We start from the raw sequence: 14,727 nt of genomic DNA, 5'->3' as shown, positions 1-14,727 counted from the left end.
AATTAAATTGTGTTCTGCAAAATTCCTATACTGAAGCCCTAACCACCAAGGTGATGGTATTTAGAGATGGAACCTTCAAGCAGTTAAATAAATTTAGATGCAGTCCTAAGGGTGGAGCCTCCACAATAGAATTAGTGTCCTTTTAAGAAGACACCAGAGGTCACTCTCCCCGCATACCCATATACATACCAAAGAAAAGCCTTGTGAGGCAAGAAGAGGGTTGTCATGGGGGACTCAACTGGGGGTCACTTTGCTCTTGGATTTTGCAACCTCCCGCAGTGTGAGGAAAGAAGTTGTGTTGTTTATTCTCTTTTGTTGTTGTTGTTATGGCGGGCTGAGCAGACTAAGACACTGGCCATTCCCTTCCACTGACTACCTACATTTTGAAAGCATTAGAGATAATGCTTTATGCTTTTCAAATTACCCAAAATAGCATTAGAAAATTGCGTTTTCAGAGATAAGGCTATTGGCTTAGTGGCCCAACACTTTTCTAACATGCATAAGGGCCTGGGCTCTATCTGCAGCATTGCAAAAAGTAGATAGATAAATTGGTAAATAAAAATTTAGGAAGAAAAGAAAATATATTTTGTTCATTCTTTTGAAAACTCAAAAAAAAAAAAAAACTCCTCCAATAGTTATTGAGTGCACAGCATGTGCCAAGTACCCTTCTAGGCAGTGGTTCATAATCTAGTGGGAAAGGCAGGCATTAAACAAATACTTTACGAGTAATGGTGTAATCCAGTCATCAAGTGATACTAGTGAAGAAGAGCAAGGGGCTGTGAATGGATGCGACAGGAGACCAGGACCTGGACAGGGAGCATGAACTGGCTTCCTTGACGTGGCTGGGTCCTAGCAGATAAGTAAGGGTTATCCAGGCAAAATGAGTGTTCCAGCACGCATGATGGGAGATGATGTCAGCAGCAGCAGAAAGAATGGCACCACGTTTGTATTGTTATAAAATACACAGAGCAAACATTCCTGTCCCAACAACTTTAAGTTATATAATTCAGTGGCAAAAGTACATCCTCAGTGATGCACAGGCACCACCACATTAGCCGCAGAGCACTGTCCATTGCAGAGGGAAATCCTGCGCCCTTTCCACCAAGTAGAACTGCCAGCTCTCCCTCTCCTCAGCCCTGTGTAACAACTGGTGTAGTTTTGAATTCTTCTCGATATTTCACATAATTAGGATACAATATTGCGTTCTTTTGTGTCTGACTTCTTTAAAGTCTTTAGCATAATGCTTTCCAGATTCATCCATAGGGTAGGAAGTATTGGAACTTCTTTTTACGGCGGAATAATATCAGCGCATGAATACGTGCCTTCTTGCTTATCTGTTTCACTGGGTGATGGATATCTGAATTGCTTCCATCTTTTTGCCATTGTGAGAAATACGCCTATGAATATTAATGGATACATTTGTATGTGAACATCTATTTTTAGTTATCCTGGATATATACCTAGGAAGAGAGCTGTAGAGTCCTATTGTAACTCCGTGTTTCACTTACTGAGGAACTAGAAAATGGCACCACTTGATTGCTGAAAAGAAAAATTCAACAATCAAAGCAAAACAAGTATAGAAGATACATGGCTATAGCTTAAAACAATAGACATTTATGTATCCGTTTCCATGGACACAGCTTAGCTGGGCCTCTGGTCAGGGTGTCCCAGGTCTGCAGTCCGGGTGTTGCATTGTCATCTGGAGGTTGGAGTCTTCTCCCTAGCTTGTTCAAGTTATCAGAAGAATTGATGTTTTCCTCGCCACTGAGGAACTTAATACTGAGGTGCTCAGTTTATAGAGGCAGCCTCTCTCTTTACAACCTGACTGTTTGCTTCCTCAAGACCAGCCAGAAATACTCTGTCTCTTCAGGATAGGCCCAGGCCTGCTTTTAATGATTTTCACCTGATTATGTCTGGGCCACCCAGGCTCATCTTCCTTTTGATAAACTCAACATCAACTGATATGAGACATTAATTATATATTGAAGCTTTGCTTTGATATATTATAAGCAATCTTGCCAGCTATGACAAAATAGATCCTATATTCAAGGAGAGAATCAAAGTGAGTTCAGTACATAACTATCATTATAGTTAGAAAAAAACACAAATGCTGTTTTCTATTGGCGAGTTCAGGGAAAGCACAAACCTCCCCATCTGAGGCTGATCTCTTTATCGTAGCCCCCAGTCACCACTGAGGCTGTGGTACCCTTATCCAGCTATGCATGCCTCGAGGACAAGGGCTTGTCTGAGTTATCTCTGTCATGCTAGTGTATGATGTGGTCAACTTTTGTTGTAGAACAACAAGAAGGAAAGGAACAACAAGGAAAGAACAACAAGAAGGCAGAAGGAAATCAGGAATGCCACTTGTACCCTGGGAGAGATGGTCTTGGGCACAGTCTCTGTTTGCCATGCCCATGCAGTGTATTGAGCCACCTGTCCCCTCACAGCACCTCCTCTGCATCATCCATCACTTTAGGTGGCATCACCATGGTCACTCAGTGACAAGAGACCCAGTATATAGCATTTTTCACATAAACAAATGAGCAAATCACAGAAACCAATGTGTGCTGACCCAGATGTCTGGATTCTTTGGTTTTGTTTTGTTGTTGCTTTTTTTTTTTGTACCAGGGATTGAACTTGTGATCTTGTACTTGCCAGGCAGGCACTTACATTGCTGAGCTAAATCCCCAGCCCCCAGATTCTTGTTCTGAACAAAATAATTATCTTTCTCTCAAGAAAATCTGTAGTCCCCAGGCACTTTGCTTCCCCACTGTAAAGTTATAATACTAATACTGCTGCACAGCATAGTGGGGAGAGTCAAAGCTCGGTGTATGACCATCCCTGGGCTTGCTCACCAATAGGCAGTAACTGGACGTGATCTCCTTTGGAGCCTGTCACTGCTGTTGATATTGAGAATACCAGAGTGGGAACAAATGCTGTCTTTGTCACAGGCTCAGCTACAGGGGCCTCTCTTTCCCTATGCTGGCAGCTGAGGCTAAGTACTTGAGATCTCCCGGCCACCTGTTGCGAAGGAAAGGACAGGCAGTAGGTGAGGCAGGCCTCAGAACTGGGCAGAAAGCCAGGCTTGAGTGGAAGCACTGATAGAGGGCTGGTACAGAAGTTGGCCAACAAGTATTTTCCATGGAGATTTGAAAACAAACAGTCTTGCTGCTAAAGTAGACAAAGCACCAAGAGGAGGCCTGAAAATTCTAGCACTAATGCATCATCAGCTAAAGAAGATTCTAGAACTAAAAGGACACTGTGAGCATTGTCCCAAAGAGACCGCCCTTGAGGCCTAGACAGATAGCCGCAGCCTTTGAAGGTATCTGGGACTTACAAAGGTCATTGCTGTTTCCACTGAAGAAGAATGGTAGGTTAGCAGAATGGTATCCTTATTCTACAAGCCTCCAATGTGTGAAGAGAGGAAAGTTGAGTCTGTAGGCTCTAGGAGGTTAGGTGTGCTTCACGAAAGCATGTCTTCTCAGCCTGTTTGCCAGTCGTCATGGAAAATCTCTCCCTGGAAGATGGTATGGTCAACATTAGGAGTCCGTTTCAAATCTTTTCCTAGGAGCACTGCAAAACCATACCAAGAATAGTTTTTAAATTTATCAATGGCTGGTAAGTTTCCAAAGGAACATATTTTTTTTTCCTACTTGGTGAATTTTAATGAGATATGTCTCAAGCTTAGGGCTCATAGAGATAAAGGACTGGTGAAGAGAAATAGATAAGGCCATTATTTTTAATTGGAATAAGAATGGTGGTGTGTTTGAATGAAGTGATTCCCATCAAAAAGAAGGAGAAGTCAGTAAGCTAATAGTACCTGCCAAAGATAGCTTATTGGGTAGTTATTAGGAAACAAAGCCCCCAGATTGGATTTTAGCATAGTCTTGGCCCATTTCAGGATGCCTATGGCATTGAATCATACATACATAAATCAAGGACCACATCCAAAATCCGGAGTCATCTGCTTAGCCAATAAAGCCATGTCAGCATTTGAATTACAACCCTGGTGTCATCCCAGGACGTTTTTTGTCAGTGCTGATGCTGGGAAACAATTCCATTGGGCACTGGAGAAGCTGCATAGTTTAACGACTGGAACCACAGAGAAGTGTGAGCCCCAGAGCTGGCTCCGTTGGCAACTGTCATTCCAACTAAACCTTATATCTAATCTATGCCTTGATTCCTACGTTGTTTAAAAAAAGTTGTCTAATTTGATGATTCATTCGCTACCAGCTTTAAAAAATAAAAAGGTCAGTTTCTTAGCATTCAACAATGGCTCATTGTGAATATGCAAATAATCTAGTTTCTCTATTGTCTGTAGGGATGACAGAAATCTTAAAGATGATCTGCACTAATCCCTTTATCATACAGTATAGAAATCAAGGCTTAGAGAGAGAAGGGATTCTCTCAACTACTACAAAATCGAATCCCGGTCCAGTGAAGACTTTTTTCTTATTATTTTAAAGAAAAAAAAACAAGCCATACAAACAAGGGCACAAAATTTAAAAATAGGATTGTAGGAGAGTAACAATAGTGAGTACAATGTATATCGTTATCTTCAAAGTAGTTGCTCAGATTACAAGATACAGGCAGGAGAAATTGATCAAGCAATATAGGCACAAATAGCAATTAGCAGCATAATTGTCTTAACTATTTTGTATATTTTTTGTTCCACTGCATTTTCTACATTTTTTAAATCAAAGTAATAAATGAACATAGTTTTAAAATATGAGATAACGTAGAAGAGCTTGTAATAAACAACAGTTCCTTGCCCACCTTTCTCCCGTTCTAGTCTCACTTCTCAAAAGTGTTTAACAGATTTTGTTTTCAATTTATCTGATGGTTAATTCTAGGTCTCTAAATAATGTTTCTGCTCCTATTTCTGGATTTGTCCATTTTGGACCTTATATATCAACTTTCTGCTATAAAACTAAATATTTAGCTTACTTAACACTACTCATAAATTCCCTCTTTCCTCCACCTCCCCACATTTGACAGTATTACTTTTATGATATTTTTATTCATTTATTTAAATAGCACATAGTAAAATGTACTTTTTACATGTACAATCTGTAAGTGTAGACAGATCGTAAAGTCAGATCACTACTATTGCAATCACTGTATATAAAAGTTCCACCACCCAAAAGGATTCCCTCACACACCCCAGGGTAATTATTCCTTCCTCCCTTCCTCCCAACTGAACAGTCACTGATCATTTTTATGTTCCTACAATTTCACCTTTTCCAAGATGTTATAGAAATGGAATAATATAGTACTCAACCTTTTGAGATTGTGGTTTTACATTCACTGTATTTTGAAAGTCGTATATCAGTAGTTCATTCTTTTGTATTGCTGAGTAGTATTCCATTGCATGGATGTACCACATTTTAACCATTCACTGTTTGAAGCCCATTTAGGCTGTTCCCAGTCCAATAGTATTTTAGTTATGTCACTGGTGACCTTTGAACTTGAAATCATATAATTAAACCTCTGTTTCTTACACCGCCCTCCACTATACATTAAGCATGTCTTCCCTTTCAATGTAATAAGTGTTTCTCACTGATTTCAGAAAATGACACTGCCTTTTTTGTCACAATGTTAGATGGATTTGTGGGTGTGAGGAGGTTTGCTGAAGTGCCATCCAACAGCTCTATTCATGGTTACAGCCATTAGGCCTCCCGTAGAATAGGGAGCCTTCCCTAAGAACGCACGCTTACTGCTGCGAAGATACACATGGAGTTTCTGTTTTGACCTTTGCTAACTCAGGCAGTAATTTTTAGGAAAAAGACTTTTCTTCATGTGGATTTCAGCTTTTGTCTCTCATGCTTTTTCTCTTCCAGCTGCCTTCACCAGTGAACACAAAGCTACATTTCAAAGAAGCCTGACAAATTATCCCCAGCTGCCAGAAGGAGGTTAGTTTTCTGTATGTTCTGTGTCCCTCTTCTCTAGGGACCACCAGGTTAACTTTCCAAGAGAAATGTTTTTAAAAGAAACATCCTACCAACTGGGACATTTTTGCTGTTTGTTTGTTTGTCTGTTGAAAGATGTCGATTTCTAATATTTGTCTCTATTCCTACTCCAGTGCACACCAGGAAATACGGTGTGAATAATTATAATTCAATCTGCCTTTTTGCAAGATTCACATTAATGAATTATTTTTTAAAGTGTTTATAAAATCTAAATTATTTTTAAATTAGGAAGCATTGTGTCTTTCCTCAATGAGTAGCCATTTAAAGGCTGAACTGGTCAGCCTTGGCCACGGAGGTTCATGTGTTGTTATATCCCACTTGCATCTGTCACCATGTCGTACGTTAGGCACTTGGCATAACAAGAGAGTCTGCTACCTAGCACAATGCCTTCCGGATAATAGGTGCTTAGGAAATGTCATTTGAATCAAAATGGTACAAAATAATGTTGTGCATGTGTGGTATATGTAGTAGGGAACTATTCAGCTTGGATGCAGTGAGCCAGGATTTCTTAGATACTCATGGGAAGGCAAATTAGTACAACTCTTCCCATAAGACAGCTTGCAAAATGCACCAAAGCCTTAACAGTGCTCTTATACTTTTACTCAGTAATTGTTTTTCAAAGGAATTTATCTTTTTAAAAAGTACAATTACGCTGGGGATTTAGCTCACCACGTTAGAGCCTGCCTGGCACAACCAAGATCATGAGTCCGATCCCCAGTACCAAAAAGTACAATTATGTGTTGAACAATTCTAATGCTTCACAAGATGCAAATGCTAACTATTCTTACTTAATCAGTATACATTGTATACATGTATCAAATTTATCATACTGTAGCCCATTGAATATACTATTTTAATTAAAAATTTAAAATAAACAAGTAAATTCAGTATAATGCAATTTAAAAGAGAAAAAGTAGAAATATCTTAAATTGTCCATATTAAGTACTATGCAGTAGCATTTATGCTGTGAAGTGCTATACCATTATTTAAATTTTTTTACAATCTTATTTAAAAGAATCTTTAATGACATAAGGAAATAACAGCATAAACTATGTGAAGGAAGAGAGAGCGTATAAATGAACTTTCGGTATGATCCCGTGTGTGTGTGTGTGTGTGTGTGTGTGTGTGTGTGTAGAAGACAGGAAGAAAATAAATAGATGTCTTAACAATAGTTAGCTCTATATTGTGGGCTTATGGTTGACTTTCCAATTTCTTATTTTTTTGTAAGGAGCTTACTCTACTTCAAAGTCTAAAATATCTTTTTAATTTGAAAGAAAAGAAATAACTACTATTTAGGATAGATAGAATACATGCATTCATAAAGTCCTACTAACAAGATGCCGAATAATTGTCCCAACCAAAGTAAAAAAGGAAAAAAAAACCTTCAGATGCCATGTGGACAGTCACAGCAGTGTTTGGTTTCCGGAAGACAAAATAAAGCTCAAAATTCTTTTCAGCTTTCAATATTCCAAGCCCCAGTTTGATACTGAAAAGCAAATGTGTTTATCCTTTTCTCTGTGTTCAGTTAATTTTCATCCTTCTCTCTCTATCCCCACCCTTTTGAAAACTGTCCAGATCTGTGGAACAAATGTTGAGCAAACTGGAAATAAATAAAATTCAATGGCTTTGAGATACCACAAAGCCCTCCCTTCCTGTGTAGTGATGGCTACCTGCTCATTGCACTCCCCAGAGCAGAGTCGAGCCTGAAAACTGCAAAGGTTGAAAAGAGAAAAAAAAATCCTTAGAAAGTCTGGAAAGATTGAGATACAACATGTGCAATTCTCACTTCTCTACCTTCCTAGCATCACATAATATAAACTGGTAGGCTCTGATGCAAAAAAGAAAACTAAGTAAAAAGCCAGCCACCAAAGTAGATTTATGAAGAAACCTTTCTATTTCAAAGAAATTGCAAACTTCTAGACCTTTAGACCTGGAAGGAAAATATTCCAACAACTACAGGGATCCTTCCAAATACCTGCTATTATGCTGATTCAAATGTTAGTTCAAAAAAAATAAAAGCATGGGCCAATGCACACCACTTTACAGATGATGAAACCAAAGCCCAGTGAGAGGTTGTGCACTGCTTTAAATCACAAGCTCTGTTGGCTATAAAGTTAGGAGTGGGGTTTAGATGGTCTGGAAACTCTCCGACGAAATGATGGATTTTTCCGGTAAAATCTGTCCCTCAACACTGGATAGTCTAAATACTCACTGTGTACTCTTGCTTGGACGTCTTGCTAACAGCTCAAGCTAGTTGGGTTCAAAATCAAAACTCATGACATTCTGCTCGTTTTCTTTTACCTACGGTCTTAACCTGAGTCTATTTGCTTTTTAATCTCCTGCCTTCTCCCCACAGTCTCTTACTCTGTCAATTTTCCTTCAAAATAACTTCAAGGTCTTACCCTACCAACAAGACAACACAACACAAGATTTTCTTCTCCTGTACTGGGGCTTGAACCCAACGCTGACATCCTGAGTCTTTTTTTCTATTTTATTTTGTATCGGTACATGTTTGCAGTTGGTAATGGTCACATTTCCCGTAGGGAGTTGGGACAGGTACGCAACACATCTGAATTCTTCTCCGCATCGTCCTCACCTTCACTCCCCCTCCTATCTCTTGGTCATTTACCCTCTTGCAAAAGATTTATCCCTTAATGCTGCTTATCTCTGACTTTGCTCTTTATTTATATTTTGCATTTCTTATGTAACAGAAACCACATATTTAAGCTTTTACATGATTTATTTCACTTAAAATTAGGGCCTCAAGGTACATTGAACTTCCTACAAATGACTCATTGAAGCATTTTATGACAGAGTGGTACTCCAATGTGGATAAATGCTGTGTTTTCCGGATCTGTTCATCTACTGATGGACATACAGGCAGCTTCCAAGACTGAGCTATTCTAAGTCGTGCTGCTATAATCATGGCTATGCATGTACAAGGTCTTTAGCCCTTTTGGCAAGATACCTAGAAGGAGAATAGCTGAGGCTAAAGGAATTTCTAGTTGTAGTTTTTTGAGGAATCTCCAGAGTGAATTTCACAGTGGTTGTACTAGTTTACAATCCCATCAACAACGTAAATTCTTCATTTTTTCCCCAAGCATCTCTAGTATTTGTTATTATTTGATTTCTTGATAGTCATTTGTTCTTAGTAAAACAGAATTGCATTTATCCAATGGCCAGAGATATTGAACTTTTTTTTCATGTATTTATTGGCCATTTGTACTTCTCGTAAACTGTCTATTCATTTCACTTGCACACTTTTTTTATTTTGTCTTTCATTTTGATGGGTTAATATTTTTAGTTCTTTATATATTTTAAATATTAATCTCCTTAGGCGTTACTAGCAAATATTTTTAGACTGTTCTGTAGATTGTATTTCACTTTGTTAGTTGTTTGGCTGTGCAGAAGCCTTTTAATTTGAAATGGTCCTGTATGTTGATTCTTGGTACTATTTCCTGTGTGATTGGAGTTCTGTTCAGAAAATTCTTGACTATGCCTATGCCATCAAGAGTTTTACATAACTGATCTTTCAGCAGATTAAATATTTGTTTTATTTAGATTTTTGATCCATTTTGATGTTAGCTTAGTACACGGTTATAGATATGGGTCTAGCTTCAGTCTTTTGCATGTGGATAGTCAAATTTCCCAGCACCATTTTATTAAAGAGACTATCCTTCTTCCAGCATATGCTTTTAGATACTTCGGTCCAAGATTACATAGCTGTGTATGCCTGGAGTTTTTCTGTACCCGCTATTCAGTTACATTGTCCCACATGTCTGGTTTTTGCCAATACCATGCTGTTTTTATCACTGTAGCTTTTTAGTATAATTTAAAGCCCTGGATTTGATGCATTCTGCTTTGCTTTTCTTTCCCAAGATTGCTTTTACCACTCTGGGTCTCTTCTGCTTCCATAAGAATTTTAAGATTGTTTTCTCTAGTTCTATAAGGAATGCTGTTAGTAATTTGATTGTGATTATATTAAATCCATATATCAGTGTCAAAAGTATGGGCATTTTGATGATACTGCTTCTACCTATCCAGGAACAGGATGCATCTTTCTCTTTTCTGATGTTCTCTTTAACATGTTCCAACTGACTTGAACTGCTGGTGCTACTTGCTTGACTTTCCTATCAGATAGCTTGTACCACTGGTGGTACAAATGAAGCTAATTTATTTTTGGTCTTTTTACTAATAAAATTAATAAAAAGTCACCTGATGGGACAATCATGCATATACCTAGGGCATCTCATAGAAAACCTCCAGCTAACATTATACTTAATGGTGGAAATCTGAACACTTTTACTCGAAGATCAAGAAGAAGGGAAGGATGTCCATTATCCCTGCTTTTTTCATTCATCATTGTTCGAGAAGTTCAGACAGTACACTTATACCAGAAAAGGAAAAGGCATATAGATTAAAAACAAAATTTTTCCTTATTTTCAGATAGCATGATGTTCTACATAGAGAACCCTAAGGAAACTACTTTTAAAGCTTCTAGAAATAACAATGTATTCCACAAGACCACAGTATACAAGACAAACATTCGCACATCAAATGTATTTCTGTGTATTAGCAATGATAGACACTAAAATTTAAAATATACCATTTATTATTGCTTAAGAAAATCCCTAACTATAACTCTAATAAAATATGCATAAGACATATATGCTGAAAACTATACAATGCTGATGGTTGAAATGAAATCATAAATAATGAAAGAATGAAGGATGATGCATACCATGTTTGTGAATTTGAATGCTCAACATACTAAAAAATGTCTGTTCTCATCAAACTAATATATGGGTTTGGCATAATTCCTATCAAAACTCAAGATTTAGGTGAGATTTTTGTAGTTTTAATTTTTACCTTTAACAGTTTGATTTGGTTTGGTGTGGTGTGGTTTAGTGTGGTGTGGTATGATGTGGTTTGGTTTGGTTTGGTTTGGTACTCGAGACTGAACCCACCACTACATTCCTAATCATTTATTTATTTCTTTATTTTGAGATGGAGTCTGGCTAAGTTGCCTAGGGAGAACTCAAACTTACAATCCTCTTGGTTCGTATATTCCAAAAAGAATCTAAGGAAACACCGCATCGATCATCCCTAGGAAGGTCATCCTCAGTGCCTCTGCAATTCCTGTTTCCTCAGTCAGGACTCCTCTGGGTTTTCCATGGGTGCTTCTTTCCCATCAGCCCTTGAGGTCAAGGGTTTGTTGTTTCCATGCTTCTAGTGCCTAGGAAAAACAACTTGCAGATCATCTTATTCAGTATATAGGTGAAGAATAGTAGAATATGAAAAGAGTCAGGTCCTGGATAATACCATAGGCTAGGCACCTTCATCAACAGAAGTCTGTTTTTACACCATTCTGAATGTACAAGTCCAAGATCAAGGTCACCATGGTTGGTTTCTATTGAGGGTTCTCTTTCTGGATTATAGATGGCGGCCTTATTGCTGTGTCCTCACTTGGTAGAGGAGAGGAAGCACTTTTATTTAGAAACAAGATCTCACTAGGTTGCCCAGGCTGGGCTTGAACTTTCAATTCTCATGCCTCAGCATCCCATAGTGCTGGGATTACGGGCATATGCCCCTACTGCCCTCCGAGTTTTATCCAAAATTTACACAGAAAGTCAAAGGAATTAGAGTAACTAAAATAATTTTGAAAAAGCAGAATATCTACACCTATAGTAATCAAGACTGCATAGTATTGGCAGAGAGACAGATACATAGATCATTAGAACAACAAAGTCCCATACTATACCTATGTAAGTCTGGCCAACCAATTTTTTAAAGGTATAAATGAAACTCAAGGGGAGAAAGATAGCTTTTTAAACAAATGATGATGGAGAAATTGTACACCCTTGAGCCAAAAAGTTTCTTGTGGTACTTTTTTCTTTTTTCTTTTCTTTCTTTCTTTTTTTTTTTTTTTTTTTTTTTTTGCAGTACCAGGGATCAAACTCACAACCTCACACTTGCCAGGCAGGTGTTTATGCCGCTGAGCCAAATCCCTGGCCCTTAGAATGATTTTTTTTTATTGGTACCGGTATCAAACTCACCACCACCTGCTTGCAAGGCAGGTGCTTTTGCCACTGAGCTAAATCCCCAGCCCCTCAAAAAGTTTCTTGTAGTAGCCAAGGTTTTTCAGAGAAATAGGATCAATAGTGCGTGTGTGTGTGTGTGTGTGTGTGTGTGTGTGTGTGTGTTCACGTGTGTGTATGTGCATGTGTGTATGTCTTGAAGGAAGGAAGCAGAGAGGAAGGGAGGGAGGGAATTTGAGACACAGAGAAACACAGAGAGACAGAGACAGAGAGAGGGAGAAAGAGGAGAAAAGAGAAGGGAGATTCTGAGAGATATAAGGAATTGGCTCAAGGGATGGTAAAAGCTGACAAGTTCAAATCTGTACTATAGGTCAGTAGAATGTAGCCCCAGGGAGAACAGTTGATGTTGCAGCTGGAGCTTGAAAGCAATTTGCTGGTAGAATTCACATGCCTTGGGGATGTGTCTCTTTCTTGAGGCCTTCAACTGATTGGGTAAGGCCCACCCACATTACCCACATTACCCACATTACCCACATTACCCACATTACCCACTTTACCCACTCCAAATGTTTTCCACTCCAAATCTACCAATTTAAATGTTAATCTTATTTTGAAATCACCTTCACAGCAACATCCATATTTGTTTCACCACGTATCTCCATTGTGGCCTGGCTAACTTGACAAATAAAATTGACCATCATAAATCTTGACCTCAATTCTATACTTTGTATGAAAATTAACTGAAAATGTGTAGTGGACCTAAATGCAAAAACTATAGAACTTGAAACAATGAACAGGAAAATGCCTTCAAGATCTAGGGCTGGGACAAAATGTTTCTAGAGTTTATAACAAAAGCACAGTCCACAAAAGGAAAAAAAAAATAAATCAGACCTAATCAAAAATGCAAAATTTTTGCTGTGTGAAATACTCTATTCAAAGATGAAAAGAAAAGCTACCGGATAGGAGAAAACATTTGCAAGCTCTATATTCAATTAGTGTCTCGTATATAAAATATATGAAAACCTTTGTTAAAAATCAACAATAAAGCAAATCCAATTAGAAAATGAGCAAAGAGCATGAAGATATAGTTTACAAAGAAGGAAATATGATTGGTAAAGAAAAGAAAGGCGGTTTGCACTTATTAAGCATGAAGGAAGTGCAAATTAAGACCACAATGATGTATCACTACATGCCTATTAGAGCAACTGAAATTTGAAAAACAGAGAATATCAAACTCGGAGAATGTAGAGAAATCTCTCAAACATTAATACTGAGAATATGAAATGCTACAAAACCACTAAAAAAAAGTTTAGCAGTTTCTCACAAAACTAAACATGCAATTACCATAGAACCTAGTAATCACAGTCTTGGGCATTTATCCCAGAGAAATGAAAACTATATGCATACAAAATGCTGTACATGAATGTTTATAGCAGCAGTCTTATTCTCAACAACAAAAAAACATCTGAAACTACAAAAATGTCATTTGATAGGTGAATAAACAAGCTGTGGTACAATAAAAAGGAATGGACAACAAATTGAATGGACCTGAAGGACATCATTCTGAGGGGCAAAATTGTTGGCTCCAAGACCGCCTCCTCTGGCTTCCCCACCATTCCAAACATTCTCCGTTCAGCGCCTCAGGACTCAGAAGACAATTTGGCGAAACAAAGCATCCCGGAAGATTTTGATTTTGTGGCAGTGTAGGAGAAGTAGCGATCTCTAAATATTATCATTGTCAGCCCACATCTCCAAGACACGCGCACATTCCCAAGACGAGAGGGCTTTTATGCAATGAAATTCCTGCGCCTTGACTCATTTTTTTTTTTTAAACTGAAAGATAGAGATGCTCAGATGAGGGAAAGGGGGCGATGGCTGATAGAGCAGAAGGAAAAGAGGGGACGATAAGGCCACCATGCAGGGAGAGGACGTGCCATCAGGGCTCTAGCTCAGAAGCCCTGGCCTTGGCCATTCCATCGCACGCTTGTGAGCGTCCCCACCTGCAGCCCCAACTCGCAGTATGACAACTGCTGTGGAAATGGCTCGTCCTCGGGCCTTGCCAAACCCCATGACTCGGTTAGATCCCTCTGTTATACATTCTTCATTATTATCATTTTTTTATGTCCTTAGTGTATACTAGCTATACCAATAGTGGGTTTTGGGGGGATACATTTGTATGTGCATATAACATTTAGCTTCCACACTGCCCTTCCCTCCTCTCTCCCCAGGTCCCTCTCTCCTTTAATCATCTCCTTTTAACTTTCCTGACATCTCTTGTTTTCCTCTATTTTGTTGGATTTCACATATGAGAGAAAACGTGTGCTACCTGTGTCTCAGTATTCTCTGACTTGGCCTCCAGCGTGTGCTGTCCCGCCACCAGCATCCTCACCCCGTCCCTCTAGAGGTACAAGGTTCTTCCCAGCTAAGGTCCACAGTCAGTCCCCAAGTCACAATGCAAATCACTCACCTGACACCTGGCCTGGTGTGCAGGGCTCCCTTGTTCCCATGCTCTGATTGAATTCAGTTTTCTCCCTGGGCCCCCACGGAGTCAGCTTTTTCCCAAGCTGCTCTTCTGCTTTCCGCTGCTGCTGATTCAATCAATCCTTTCTCCCCAGTTTCTCTCCACTTCCTCCCCTTTGCATTTTCTCCATTCTTAAGTCTCTGGGCTCCCCTCCCCCATTGGCAACATGCTTCGATTTGATCCTTTTCTTCACAGGGAC

At 38.9% G+C, this 14,727-nt stretch overlaps 1 protein-coding gene across 1 annotated transcript in view; it reads left to right on the top strand.

Moving 5' to 3' along the window:
• Positions 1-14,727, top strand: part of Plac1 (placenta enriched 1) — a 145,664-nt gene that overhangs the window by 109,916 nt on the left and 21,021 nt on the right. The window contains exon 2 of the mRNA XM_013144405.3: positions 5,841-5,912. The gene's annotated coding sequence lies outside the window, so the exon portion shown is untranslated. The remainder of the gene's footprint in view (positions 1-5,840; positions 5,913-14,727) is intronic.

Source organism: Cavia porcellus, unplaced genomic scaffold, assembly GCF_034190915.1.
Source record: "Cavia porcellus strain 051 isolate PalLab524CR breed Dunkin Hartley unplaced genomic scaffold, mCavPor4.1 scaffold_3, whole genome shotgun sequence".
Lineage (NCBI taxonomy): Eukaryota > Metazoa > Chordata > Mammalia > Rodentia > Caviidae > Cavia > Cavia porcellus.
Note: the sequence above shows the minus strand (reverse complement) of the source record. Positions and strands in the feature narration are given on the sequence as shown.